This window comes from Cupressus sempervirens, chromosome 2 (assembly GCF_028749045.1).
Source record: "Cupressus sempervirens isolate cs-2001-9-10 chromosome 2, ASM2874904v1, whole genome shotgun sequence".
Taxonomy (NCBI): domain Eukaryota; kingdom Viridiplantae; phylum Streptophyta; class Pinopsida; order Cupressales; family Cupressaceae; genus Cupressus; species Cupressus sempervirens.
The window spans coordinates 553,549,912-553,564,911 of record NC_143119.1 but is presented as its reverse complement, the minus strand read 5'-3'; the positions used below and the strand labels follow the sequence as shown (position 1 = coordinate 553,564,911).

The 15,000-nt window shown below is 49.3% G+C and overlaps 1 non-coding gene across 1 annotated transcript in view; it reads left to right on the top strand.

Moving 5' to 3' along the window:
* The first annotated feature begins 13,441 nt into the window (after positions 1-13,441).
* The window catches only part of LOC149573576 (18S ribosomal RNA), a 1,812-nt gene continuing 253 nt past the window's right edge, over positions 13,442-15,000 (top strand). The window contains exon 1 of the ribosomal RNA XR_016360641.1: positions 13,442-15,000. This exon is cut by the window's right edge and continues 253 nt beyond it. This is a non-coding gene — a ribosomal RNA (18S ribosomal RNA).

Genomic DNA, 15,000 nt, shown 5'->3' with positions numbered 1-15,000 from the left:
ACCGTGTCGGCAACCTCAACACGAATCGCCCCAATTACCCGAACCCCGACTCGAATCGCGTCGAGCTTTAACCGCCTCCAATTTTTTCGCACGACTCATGTCACCGTGCTCGACATGATTCTAAGTGCACCGAGTCATGTGCGTGATCCAAAGGCGGTCAACTCTTTTTTTGGGCTAACGCCCAAAGTTTTCAACCCAAATTGTGTCGGCGACCCCGACTCGTATCGCCTCGAGCCTTAACCGCCTCCAATTTTTTCGTAGGACTCATGTCACCATGCTCGACTTGGTGCCCCGAGTCATGTACATGATCCAAAAGCGGTTAACTTCTTCCTTCTTTGGTTAACACCCAAAGATTTCAACCCGAATCATGTCAGCAACCCCAACTCAAATCGCCTCGAGCCTTAATCGCCTGCAATTTTTTCGAACCACTCATGTCACCATGCTTGACTTGATTCTATGCGCCCCAAGTCATGTACGTGATCCAAAAGCGATTAACTCTTTTTCTAGCTAACGGCCAAAGTTTTCGAATCGACTCAGCTACCCCGACTCAAATTGCCTCGAGCCTTAACCGCCTCCATTTTTTTTTTGCTCGACTCATGTAATCGCACTCGCCTTGATTCTGAGTGGCCCGAGTCACTTACGTGATCCAAAACCGGGTAACTTTTTCTTTTTTCTTTTTTTTGTCAAGTCCCAAAGTTTTGAACTCGAATAGAGTCGGATGCCCCAACTTGAGTCCTCTCCAAATTTTTCGCACGACTCATGTCACTGTGCTCGACTTGATTCTAAGTGCCCCGAGCCGTGTACATGATCCAAAAGCGGTTAACTTTTTCTTTTTGGTTAACGCCCAAAGTTTTCAACCCGACCCGCCTCGGCAACCTCGACTCGAAGCACCTTGAGCCTTAATGGCCTCCAATGTTTTTGCACGACTCATGCCACCGTTGACTTTTTGCTCGAATCATGTCACCCAGGGCACCTCGATGCTACGTGACCCGAGCACTGTGCGCGATCCAAAACTGGGTAACATTTTTTTTTGAACTCCCAAAATTTCATTCTTTTTTGCCTTACGAGGCCTATCATGATCTCTTTTTATAAAGAAAATTCTCAAATCGGATCGTTTCGGCTACCCTTCCTCGAATCTGGCTAGCTAGGCATAATGCCACGAGTCGGATCGGCAATACGTGAACTGAAACTTGTAAGTGATCTAAAAGCGGGTAACTTGTTTTTTTTTTTTTTTTTGTAATGCCCAAAATTTAGTGCTTATCACTGTACAGGGCCTCCCATGATTTTTTTTTTTTTTTTTTTTCCCTCGTCGACCCACTCTGGCGACCCAGTCGAGTCACCCGAGGCTGGGGTGACGGAGATGGGTTGACCTAGTCGGGTGACCCAAGTTGGGTCGACCCAGGCGTGCGATCCTGGCTGGGGACAACAAGTCGATTCTATAAGTTTGCTTGCCAATTTTGCTAGCTAGGTCAGCTCACCAAGTCATCTAACCATGTGGTCTTTGCCAAATAAAGAATTGACTCTTTAAGTCCACTCACAGCTCGTCAAGCCGGCTCACCAAGATGACTTACCGTCTCGCCTCACCAGGTTGCCCCACTAGGTCACCACTTCTTTAAGACTGCTCACCATGTCGGCTTCCCAAGTCACCTCACCGAGTCAACTATTCAGGTTGCCTCACCAAGTCGGCCCCTTAAGTTCGCTCACCAAGTCAGCTCCCTAAGTCAGCTCACCAAGTCGAATCACCTAGTCGTTTTACCACCTTGCCCTAGCAGGTGTGCTCGCCAAGTTGCCCCACCGAGTTTCTTCTCTAAGCCCACTCACCATGTTAGCTCACCAAGTCGGTTGTTCAAGTATGTTGCCAAGTCAACTCTTTAAGTTCGCTCACCAGGTCAGCCCGCCCAAGTCGCCTCTTTAAGTTCGTTCGCCAGGTCAGCCCACCCAATTCGCATCAGCGGGCTAACTCGCCGAGTCACCTCACGAAGTTGACTCTTTAAGTGCGCTCACCAAGTCAGCTCACCAAGTCGACTCACCATCTCACCTCGATAAGTTGGCTTGCCGAGTTACCCCACCAAGTCGTCGCCTCTTTAAGCCCGCTCACCGTGTCAGCTCGTCAGGTCAGCTCACCAAGTCAACTAATCAAGTAGGCCCACCAAGTCGCCTCAAGGATAGCTCCTCACCATGAGTCGCCTCACCATGTTGACTCAATGAGTTGCCTCACCATGTTGACTCTTTGAGCCCGCTCGCTAGGTCGCCTCACCAAGTCGACTCGAGTACGTTGCCAAGTTGACTCTTTAAGTTCGCTCACCAGGTCGAGTCGCCAAGTCAGCTCACCATGTCATCTCAACGAACCAACTCGCCGGGTCGCCTCACCACGTCGGCTCTCTAATACCACTCGCCAAGTCACCCCACCAACTTGCCCCGTTAGGCCCACTCACCACATCGCCCCGTTAGGCCCACTCTCACCAAGTGGACTCTTTAAGTCTGCTCATAAAGTTGAGCCACCAAGTACTCTCACCAAGTCAACTCTTTAAGTCCTTTCATCGAGTCACCCCACCAAGTACTCTCACCAAGTCAACTCTTTAGGTCTGTTCATAGAGTCACCCCGCCAAGTTGACCCTTCAAGTGCGTTCATCAAGTCACCCCACCAAGTTGACTCTTTAAGTTAATTCATCAAGTCACCCCGCCAGGTCAGCCCACAAATTACTCTCACCAAGTCGACTCTTTAAGTTCATTCATCAAGTCACCCCGCCAGGTCAGCCCACCAAGTGGACTCTTTAAGTTCGTTCATGAAGTCACTCTGCCAAGTCGGCCCACCAGGTCGACTCTTTAAGTTCGTTCATCAGGTCACCCTGCCAGGTCGGCCCACCAACTACTCTCACCAAGTCCACTCTTTAAGTTTGCTCACCAAGTCACCCCGCCAGGTTGGCCCACTAAGTACTCTCACCAGGTTGACTCTTTAGGTTTGTTCATCAGGGCACCCCACCGAGTACTCTCACCAAGTTGACTCTTTAAGTTCGTTCATCAAGTCGCCCCGCCAGGTCGGCCCACCAAGTACTCTCACCAAGTCGACCCTTTAAGTTCGGTCATCAACTCACCCCGCCAAGTCGGCCCACCAAGTACTCTCACAAAGTTGACTCTTTAGGTTCGTTCATCAATTCACCTCGCCAGCTTGGCCCACCAAGTTCTCTCACCAGGTCGACTCTTTAAGTTCGTTCATCAAGTCACCCCGCCAGTTCGACCCACCAAGTACTCTCACAAAGTCGACTCTCTAAGTTCGTTCATCAAGTCACCCTGCCAGGTCAGCCCACCAAGTACTCTCACCAAGTCACCCCGCTAGTTCAACCCACCAAGTTGACTCTTTAAGTTCGTTCATCAAGTCACCTAGCCAAGTCATCCCACCAAGTCGACTCTTTAAGTCCGTTCATCAAGTCACCCCACCAAGTACTCTAACCAAGTCGATTCTTCAAGTGCGTTCATCAAGTCACCCGGCCAACTACTCTCACCAAGTTGACTCTTTAACTATGTTCATCAAGTCACCCCACCAAGCACTCTCACCACGTCAACTCTTTAGGTCCGTTCATAAAGTCACCCCACCAAGTCGACCCTTCAAGTGCATTCATCAAGTCACCCCACCAAGTACTCTCACCAATTTGACTCTTTAAGTCTTTTCATCAAGTCACCAGACCAAGTACTCTCACCAAGTCAACTCTTTAGGACCGTTCATCAAGTCACCTCGCCAAGTCGACCCTTGAAGTTCGTTCATCAAGTCACCCCACCAAGTACTCCCACCAAGTCGACTCTTTAAGTCAGTTCAGGAAGTCACCCAACCAGGTCGGCCCACCAAGGACTCTCACCAAGTCGACTCTCTAAGTCTGTTCATCAGGTCACCCCACCGAGTACTCTCACCAAGTCAACTCTTTAGGTCCGTTCATCAAGTCACCCTGCAAAGTCGACCCTCTAAGTTTGTTCATCGAGTCACCTGACCAAGTCGACTCTTTAAGTCCTTTCATCAAGTCACCCCGCCAAGCCGACTCTTTAAGTCCGTTCATCAAGTCACTAGAACAACTACTCTCACCAAGTTGACTCTATAAGTCCGTTCATCAAGTCGGCCCACCAAGTTGACTCTTTAAGTCTGTTCATCAGTTCACCCCGCCAAGTACTCTCACCAAGTCAACTCTTTAGGTCCGTTCATCAAGTCACCCCGCCAAGTCGACCCTTTAAGTCCGTTCATCAAGTCGCCCCATCGAGTACTCTCACCAAGTCGACCCTTTAAGTCCTTTCATCAAGTCACCCCACCAAGTCGACTCTTCAAGTCCATTCATCAAGTAACCAGAACAAGTAATCTAACCAAGTCGACTCTTTAAGTCCATCCATAAAGTCACCCCACCAGGTCGGCCCACCAAGTACTCCCACCAAGCTGACTCTTTATGTTCGTTCATCAGTTCACCCCGCCAAGTACTCTCACCAAGTTGACTCTTTAAGTCTGCTCATCAAGTCAAGCCACCAGGTACTCTCACCAAGTCGACTCTTTGAGTCCATTCATCAAGTTGCCCCACCAAGTACTCTAACCAAGTCGATTCTTCAAGTGCATTCATCAATTCGCCCCACCAAGTACTCTCACCAAGTCGAATCTTTAAGTCCTTTCATCGAGTCACCTGGCCAAGTACTCTCACCAAGTCAACTCTTTAGGTCTGTTCATAGAGTCACCCCACCAAGTCAACCCTTCAAGTGCGTTCATCAAGTCACCCTGCCAGGTCAGCCCACCAAGTCAAATCTATAAGTCCGTTCATCAAGTCACTGTCCTGATCTGGCCAAGCTGTTCTAGGCGAGCCATGCTGGCCGAGCTGATCTGAGCAAGCCATTCTGGCCGACCTGATCTAGCCGAGCCGTTCAGGGCAAGCCATGCTGACCGAGTCGATCTGGGCGAGCCATTCTGGCCGAGCCGATCTGGGCGACCCGTTCTGGCCGAGCCATGCTGGCCGAGCCATTTTGGCTGGGCCATGCTGGCCGAGCCGATCTGGGCGAGCCGTTCTGGCTGAGCCGATCTAGCCGAGCCATGCTGGCCGAGCCGATCTGGGCGAGCCATTCTGGCTGAGCCGTTCTGGCCGAGCCATGCTGGTCGACCCGATCTGGGCGAGCCGTTATGGCCGAGCCAATCTGGTTGAGCTCCAAAAATGGTGTCGTGGATGGCTGTTTGGTCACCTCTGTGCCAACTTGATCGGCACAACATTGGGAATGTTTCGATAGTGGTTGTCATTCCAATGTGTCATCGAGATGTCTTGGAACGCGGCCTTTCAAGGGTGAGCTCACATCTAGCACTTGGATTGTGCGTCGTCACAAGTGAATGGGGAGATCTCTTTGTGAACGGTGGCATGGCGATTGCAAGAGAAAATTGACTTAGTAGTCAGAGCATTGGCCTCGGGCCATTATGAAGGCCTTGCAATTTCTCTATAACTGCAACCTATGTTTGCGCAGTAGTAGAGTTTGCATGTAAGATTGACCTTTGTTCTTGACGGTTCCAAGTACTCTCACCGAGTCACCAAGTCACCATGCTAGCCGACACGATCTGGCCGAGCCGATCTGGGCGAGCCATTCTAGCTGACCCGATCTAGCCGAGCTCCAAAAATGGTGTTGTGGATGGTTGTTTGGTCACATTTTTCATTGAATTGGATTTTTAAGGGAGTTGTCCATGCTATCACAGATTTCTAATGCAGAGCGAGCCTCGCACTAATAGCTTATATAGGAGAGGTTGTTGCCGCGAGCCTCTCCCATGCCCCTTTGATTGATTCAACATTGGTGTCTAGGCGGATCGGATTGTTGGGTTTTCAAACGGTGTATGCTGATGTTGAATCAATGAAAGGGGCATGAAGCGATCTCAGTGCTTTTCCTCGGCTCTCCTTTAGATCATGTTTTCTGATGACTCAATTTTGGAAAAGGTGAGGCAGTGGTTGCCGATCCATGGCGTGTGTTTTTGGTGGTTTTAAAACTTGATCTATATGTGAGCCCTTGTCTAGCACTCCGGCGTTGCTTGGTATAATGGCAATTTGCTATGGGTGCTCGGCGCTCTAGAAATATGTCATGGTGTACTTGTCGTGGCTACATGGGAGCTTTAATATCGAAAGCTCTCGATGAAAAATGGTGGCCGAGCCATGCTGGCCGACCCGATCTGGCTTAGCCATTTTCGTCGACCCGATCTGGCTCTTCTTTCTCACTCCATCGGCACAAATTCGAGATTTGTTTGACAGCGGTTGTCGTTCCAATGTATCATTGCGGTGATCTAGAGAGCGATGCTAAGGGCGGGAGCTTGCGTCTAGCATTTGGGGATGTTTGTGGAAGTGAGCAGGGGAGCTTCTCTTATCAAAACCTCTTTGTGGCCTTTGAATATAGACCTAGTGGAGTTCATTCCAATGACGGCGCTCAGCTGGCGCAATTTCAGAAAAAGGTTTGGCAGCGGTTGCCAGCCCTCACCGCATCTACTTGGTGATTTTAAAACTCGATCTAAAATGGGAGCCCTCGTCTAGCACCTCCGTCCGGTGTTGCTCGGGTATTGCAAAATTTTTTGCTATCAGCACGAATCCCCCAACGAATCCCTAGCCTTGGACTCTCTCTTAGATCACCTTCTTCGACCACTCGACCGACGCAATTACGGAAAAGGCTTGGCAGCGGTTGCCATTCCACAGCGTGTCTGTTCAGCGATTTCGAAGTTGATCTACTAATGGCGAGCCCTTTTCTAGCCATGAGGTGGGTGCTTGGGGCTCTAGCAATTTTTTGTGTGCCTATCGCGGCTACAATGGGAGCTTTGATAACAAAATTTCTCGGCGACCCTCCCCAATAGAAATTAGTGCTAGTGTTCGCGAAAGACACGTTATTCAGATTTTTGAAATATTGGCACCAACATCGTTTCTATTGGGAGGGCCGTGAAGCCATCCCGATTTTGCTATGCGAGGGCTCTCTCCCCAAAGTTGTTCTCTATGCAACAACTTCTTTGGCACAAAATTTTTAGAATGGTTCGGTAGCGGTTGTCGTTCCAATGGTGGCGTTGTGGTGGTTGCCTGGGCAGCGATCTGAAGGGCGACCCATCGTCCAGCAGTTGGCCTGCGCATCATGAGTGACAAGGGAGCCTTTGTTACCGGAAGCTCCCTGTGGCCATTCAATTAGAAGAGCCATTGCTTGTTTGAGCAAGGATGAATGCAGCCTCGAATTCCAAATGAAATCAAAGATTTTGGATCTATATAAGAGCGGAATGAAGCAGCAGCACAGCCCGTTTGCTATGCGCAGCTCCCCAAAGTTGCTCTTCTTTCTCACTCCATTGCCACAATTTTAGGAGTTGTTCGACATCGGTTGTCGTTCCAATGTGTCATTGCGGTGATCTGGAGAGTGATTCTAAGGGCAGGAGCTTGTGTCTAGAATTTGGGATGTTTGTGCGAGCGAGCAGGGGAGCTTCTCTTATCGGAACCTCTCCGTGGCCTTTGAATATATAGACCCAGTGCCGATGATATCGATGGATGCGAGCCCTTGGATTCCAAATTTGTCCATAGCTAACATTGGTTTTTGTGAGAGATGGGCACGAAATCACATCCCGATTGCTACGCGGGAGCTCCCTAAGGTCACCTCTGTGCCAACTCAATCGGCACAACATTGGGAATGGTTCGACAGCAGTTGACATTCCAATGTGTCATCGGGGGATGTCTTGGAAAGTGGTCTTTATTTCAAGGGTGAGCTCGCGTCTAGACCTTGGATTGTGTGTCGCGTCACAAGTGAATGGGGAGATCTCTCTGTGAATGGCAGCATGGTGATTGCAAGAGAAAATTGACTTTGTCGGAGCCATTGGCCTCGGGCCATTGTGACGGCCTCGCAATTTCTCTTTAATTGCAACCTATGTTTGCGCAGTAGCAGAGTTTGCATGTAAGATGGGCCTTGTTCTCAAGAGTTCCTGTAGATGACCTTCGGAACTTTTGGATTGGGCCCCTTCAAGGTGAAATTCATCTAGTTGATCAGATGAGCTCGATGACCATTTCAGTCCCTCGGCTCCATGAACTCACATCTCCTAACCGACGACAATCTTTTGCTCCTCTGTCGACCTCATAAAAAATTGGGTCGTGAATGGCTGTTTGGTAGGAATTTTAAAGGATTTGGATTTTTAAGGCGAATTTCGGTGTGTTCGCTAATTTCTAATGCAGAGCGAGCCTCGCATTAATAGCTTATATAGGAGAGGTGGTTGCCGCGAGCCTCTCCCGTGCCCCCCTCATTGATTCAATGCCGGTGTCAAGGTAGATGGATATGTCGGATTTTGAAACGGTGGACGCCGACGTTGAATCAATTAGAGGGGCATGAAGCCCACCCCGGATGTGATATTCCTCGACTCTCCTTTAGATCATGTTTTCTTCTCACTCAGCTGGCGCAATTTCGGAAAAAGGTTTGGCAGCGGTTGCCATCCCTCACCACGTCTACTCGGTGATTTTAAAACTCAATCTAAAATAGGAGCCCTCGTCTAGCACCTCCATCCGATGTTGCTCGGGTATTGCATAAAATTATGCCATCGGTGTGAATCCCCCAACGAATGCCTACACTTGGACCCTCTCTTAGATCACCTTCTTCGATCACTCGACCGACGCAACTATGGAAGAGACTTGGCAGTGGTTGCCATTCTACAGCGCGTCTGTTCAGCGATTTCGAAGTTGATCTAATGGTGAGCCCTTGTCTCTAGCCATGAGGTGGGTGCTTGGTGCTCTAGAAAATTTTTTTGCATGCCTATCGCGGCTACAATGGGAGAGGTGGTTGCCGCGAGCCTCTCTCGTGCCCCCCTCATTGATTCAACGCCGCTGTCAGGGCGGATGGATATGTCAGATTTTGAAAAGGTGAACGCCGATGTTTAATCAATTAGAGGGGCATGAAGCCCACCCTTAAGGGTGCTATTCTTGGACTCTCCTTTAGATCATGTTTTCTTGTCACTCAGCTGGCGCAATTTTGGAAAAAGGTTTGGCAGTGGTTTCCAGCCCTCACCGCATCTACTCGGTGATTTTAAAACTTGATCTAAAATGGGAGCCCTCGTCTAGCACCTCCGTCTGGTGTTGCTCGGGTATTGCATAAATTTATGCCATCGGCGTGAATCCCCCAACGAATGCCTACGCTTGGACCCTCTCTTAGATCACCTTCTTCGATCACCCGATCGATGCAACTATGGAAGAGACTTGGCAGCAGTTACCATTCTACAGTGCGTCTGTTCAGCGATTTCGAAGTTGATCTAATGGCAAGCCCTTGTCTCTAGCCATGAGGTGGGTGCTTGGCACTCTAGAAAAAATTTTTGCGTGCCTATCGTGGCTACAATGGGAGAGGTGGTTGCCGCGAGCCTCTCCCGTGCCCCCCTGATTGATTCAACGCCGCTGTCAGGGCGGATGGAAATGTCAGATTTTGAAATGGTGGACGCCGACATTGAATCAATTAGAGGGGCATGAAGCCCACCCTCGAGGGTGCTATTCCTGGACTCTCCTTTAGATCATGTATTCTTGTCACTCAGCTGGCAAAATTTTGGAAAAAGGTTTGGCAGCTGTTGCCAGCCCCTCACCACGTCTACTTGGTGATTTTAAAACTCGATCTAAAACGGGAGCCCTCGTCTTGCACCTGCGTCCGGTGTTGCTCGGGTATTGCACAAATTTTGGCCATCGGTGCGAATCCCCCAACAAATGCCTACATGCTTGGACCCTCTCTTAGATCACCTTCTTCGATCACTCGACCGACACAATTACGGAAGAGACTTGGCAGCGGTCGCCATTCTACACCGCGTCCGTTCTGCGATTTCGAAGTTGATCTAATGGCGAGCCCTTTTCTATAGCCATGAGGTGGGTACTTGGCGCTCTAGCAAAATTTTTTGCAAGCCTATCACAGCTACAATGGGAGAGGTGGTTGCTGCGAGCCTCTCCCGTGCCCAGCTCATTGATTCAACGTCACTGTCAGGGCGGATGGATATGTCAGATTTTGAAATGGTGGATGCCGACATTGAATCAATTAGAAGGGAATGAAGCCCACCTTCGAGGGTGCTATTCCTGGAATCTCGTTTAGATTATGTTTTCTTGTCACTCAGCTGGTGCAATTTCAGAAAAAGGTTTGGCAGCGATTGCCAGCCCTCACCGCGTCTTCTTTGTGATTTTAAAACTCGATCTAAAATGGGAGCCCTCGTCTAGCACCTCCGTCCGGTGTTGCTCGGGTATTGCATAAATTTTTGCCATCGGCACGATTACCCCAATGAATGCCCTATGCTTGGACCCTCTCTTAGATCACCTTTTTCGATCACTTGACCAACACAATTATGGAAGAGACTTGGCAGCGGTTTCCATTCTACACTGCGTCTGTTCTACAATTTTGAAGTTGATCTAATGGCGAGCCCTTGTCTCTAGACATGAGGTGGGTGCTTGGCGCTCTAGAAAAATTTTTTTGCGTGCCTATCATGGCTACAATGGGAGAGGTGGTTGCCACGAGCCTCTCCCGTGCACCCCTCATTGATTCAACACCGTTGTCAGGGCAGATGGATATGTCAAATTTTGAAACGGTGGACGCCAACGTTGAATCAATTAGAGGGGCATGAAGCCCATCCTCGAGGGTGCTATACCTGGACTCTCCTTTAGATCATGTTTTCTTGTCACTTAGCTGCCACAATTTTGAAAAAAGGTTTGGCAGTAGTTTCGAGCCCTCACCGTGTCTACTTGGTGATTTTAAAACTCGATCTAAAACGGGAGCCCTCGTCTAGCACCTCCGTCCGGTGTTGCTCGGGTATTGCATAAATTTATGCCATCAGCCCGAATCCCCCAATGAATGCCTACGCTTGGACCCTCTCTTAGATCACCTTCTTCGATCACTCGACCGATGCAACTACGGAAGAGACTTGGCAGTGGTTGCCATTTTATAGTGCGTTTGTTCAGCGATTTTGAAGTTGATCTAATGGCGAGCCCTTGTCTCTAGCCATGAGGTGGGTGCTTGGCGCTCTAGCAAAATTTTTTGCGTGCCTATCGCGTAAAGCATGTTTTCTAGTCACTCAGCTGGCATAATTTTTGAAAAAGGTTTGGCAGTGGTTGCCAGCCCTCACCGCGTCTTCTTGGTGATTTTAAAACTCGATCTAAAACGAGAGCCCTCGTCTAGAGGCTCTGTGCCAACTCGATCGGCACAACATTGGGAAATGGTTCGACAGTGGTTGTCGTTCCAATGTGTCATCAGGGGATGCCTTGGAAAGTGGCCTTTCAAGGGCAAGCTCGCGTCTAGCCCTTGGATTGTGCATCGCATCACAAGTGAATGGGGAGATCTCTCTGTGAACGGCGGCATGGTGATTGCAAGAGAAAATTGAGTTAGTCAGAGCATTGGCCTCGGGCCATTGTGACGGCCTTGCAATTTCTCTTTAATTGCAACCTATGTTTGCGCAGTAGCAGAGTTTGCATGTAAGATGGGCCTTGTTCTTGAGAGTTCCAGGAGATGACCTCCAGAACTTTTGGATTGGGCCCCTTCAAGGTGAAATTCATCCAGCTGATCGGATGAAGCTCGATGTGCTTGTATCTATTCTGAGACGGTAATGATGGCAATTAATCTATGGCGGTGAGTATTATCCCATTCGGTAATCGCAATGGCAGAGCTGGTGGGAAGTACTTGTTGCTTTATTTTGAAGGATATACCCTATATGTAGGTGTCTGCACAGCTTGCAACACACTGCACATTTGGTGTTCGATTCTAAGATGCGCTTGTTGCTGAGTGTGTATGGAGTTGTATCTTTTAGCCAAGGGCTTTGTCTCATTGACACGTTCTATCATTGCATTTTTATCCTGCCCGGATGGCAAGAAGGAAAGAGATGGTTGCACGGGTGCATTGCTCGACGTCCCTAATTTCATCAAGGGTCCACTCTCCACCCTAAGTTTTTGCCGATCGGTAGAGCCTTGGGATTGAGAGGGGGGCCGGCGAAAGGTTTGGTTGCCACATAATTTATTTGCTAGTGCGTTCTCGGTGCGTCCTCACCTCTTCACTGTCTCATCCTACAGAAGTTCATGGCACTGTCGTGACAGCCTTTTGTGGTCCGGGCCAGTAGAAGTGTAGAGTATTACTGATAATTTTTGTTTGGATGCAGAAATTCTCCATGCCCTATCCTGCCCTATACGATCCGAATAGCTGCAGCTCGTGGGTTCTGCGGGAGATACTCTTCTTCAGCTCCCCCCTAAAGAGAGCGTTCGGTGTTTGCATTGTGTGGACAAAAAGCCCAAGGTGTTTCATCTCTCTCTTCAGATGCGAAATTCTGGGAGGGCTTGTCAAAGTATGGCCGTTTGTACGGGGTGCACCAAAAAGCGTGTAGGGGGCATATGCCTGGGAAATGGATGTCTTTGAGTGTCCTTACTCAGTCACCTGCGTGGTGTACATCTTTGTATTACGACCCTGCTGCAAGAATTTGTGATTCGAGCATTTTGGGGGAACGGGTTTCTTACGAGATATTCTTCTTAGGCTCTTGCGAACCAGAGCGCTCATCTTTGCAATGCTCCGACAAGTGCAGGCCCAACGTGTCTGTCTAGGGGAAGAAATCGCACGAATGCTTTTTGCCGAGATGTGGGTGCTCACGGGTGGTTCCCTCGCGGTGCCAGTTCTTCGGTATGTGCATGTGCATGAGATTGAAGCTTGTCTGACAACGCTAGTGTGAGTGTTCAGCTGTAGGAACTTTTCTGTACCTGCGCTGGCAGATCACGTGTCACGGGGAACGGTTAGCGAGGCTGTGCTGGGAAAGGAGATATTTGCCAGAGGTTAGACATGTCCGTGTATGCGGGTGGGCTCTCATCACCTATAAATGTGCGAAGGGGGTGTTGTTATACATGATGCCCTCGAGCGGCCTTATAATTGAGGTGGTCGCGTGCATAGTGATGCCCCCGCCAATCGCATAACCAGCCATGTTTTCGACTCGCACGGCCCTTCACCCTTCAGCACAGTGGTCTCCGTTGGCACTTCGACAACTAGCTCTTCGTCATGGGAAAATGTTTGTTGTGATCGAGAAGGATTTTGTCTGTGCAGGTACACCTCAATAGGCGTGTAGGAGGCATATGCCTGGGAAATGGATGTCTCTGAGTGGCCTTACAATTGAGGTGGCTATGTGCGCGGTGCATCTCGTACAGACTCGAGGCTTCTTTCCAAGTAGTGGCGGCAGCGAGTTCGAGGGTAAAGGGTTCCGTACGGGATGTTCTTCCCAGGTGCTTGTGAACTGAGGCTCCCTGTTCGGCCCTCTCCGGTCGATTATGGGACACTTTCCTCTTGTGTGAAATCTTTGAGCGTTGCGAGTTCTGCATGTGCTGTGAACATCATTCTTGTTGCTTGTGCGGCGGATTATGTTTGGATGCATGACAGAGCGAATGCAAATTTCAGTTTCCCATCGCGGCGGGCATCCCTTGGCTATAGCAGGTTTGGGGGTCCCCTCATTGTTAGGAGCTACCTGGTCGATCCTGCCAGTAGTCATATGCTTGTCTCAAAGATTAAGCCATGCATGTCTAATTATGAACTATTTCAGACTGTGAAACTGCAGATGGCTCATTAAATTAGTTATAGTTTCTTTGATGGTACTTTGCTACTTGGATAACCGTAGTAATTCTAGAGCTAATACATGCACCGAATCCCGACTCTCGGAAGGGATGCATTTATTAGATAAAAGGCCGGCGCGGGTTCGCCCACTATTCCGGTGATTCATGATAACTCGACAGATCGCACGGCCTTTGTGTTGGCGACGCTTCATTAAAATTTCTGCCCTATCAACTTTCAATGGTAGGATAGAGGCCTACCGTGGTGGTGACGGGTGACAAAGAATTAGGGTTCGATTCCAAAGAGGGAGCCTGAGAAATGGATACCACATCCAAGGAAGGCAGCAGGCGCGCAAATTACCCAATCCTATCACGGGGAGGTAGTGACAATAAATAACAATACTGGGCTCATCGAGTCTGGTAATTGGAATGAGTACAATCTAAATCCCTTAGCAAGGATCCATTGGAGGGCAAGTCTGGTGCCAGCAGCCGCGGTAATTCCAGCTCCAATAGCGTATATTTAAGTTGTTGTAGTTAAAAAACTCGTAGTTGGACCTTGGGTCGTCACGATCGGTCCGCCTTCTGGGTGTGCACTGGCCCTCACGTCCCTTCTGCCGGTGGCATGTTCCTGGCCTTAATTGGTTGGGTCGCAGTTTCGGCGCCGTTACTTTGAAAAAATTAGAGTGCTCAAAGCAAGCCTACGCTCTGAATACATTAGCATGGAATAATGTGATAGGAGTCTGGTCCTGTTCCGTTGGCCTTCGGGACCGGAGTAATGATTAATAGGGACTGTCGGGGGCATTCGTATTTCATTGTTAGAGGTGAAATTCTTGGATTTATGGAAGATGAACCACTGCGAAAGCATTTTTCCAAGGATGTTTTCATTAATCAAGAATGAAAGTTGGGGGCTCGAAGATGATCAGATACCGTCCTAGTCTCAACCATAAATGATGCTGACCAGGGATCGGTGGATGTTCCTCTAAGGACTCCGCCAGCACCTTCTGAGAAATCAGAGTGTTTGGGTTCCGGGGGGAGTATGGTCGCAAGGCTAAAACTTAAAGGAATTGATGGAAGGGCACCACCAGGAGTGGAGCTTGTGGCTTAATTTGACTCAACACGGGGAAACTTACCAGGTCCAGACATAGTAAGGATTGACAGATTGAGAGCTCTTTCTTGATTCTATGGGTGGTGGTGCATGGCTGTTCTTAGTTGGTGGAGCAATTTTTCTGGTTAATTCCATTAACGAACGAGACCTCAGCCTGCTAACTAGCTACGCAGAGGTTCCCCTTCGCAGCCAGCTTCTTAGAGGGACTATGGCCTCCTAGGCCATGGAAGTTTGAGGCAATAACAGGTCTATGATGCCCTTAGATGTTTTGGGCCGCACGCGCGCTACACTGATGCAACCAATGAGTTTCTCTCCCTGGCCCGAAAGGTTTGGGAAATCTTGCCAAATTGCATCGTGATGGGGATAGAC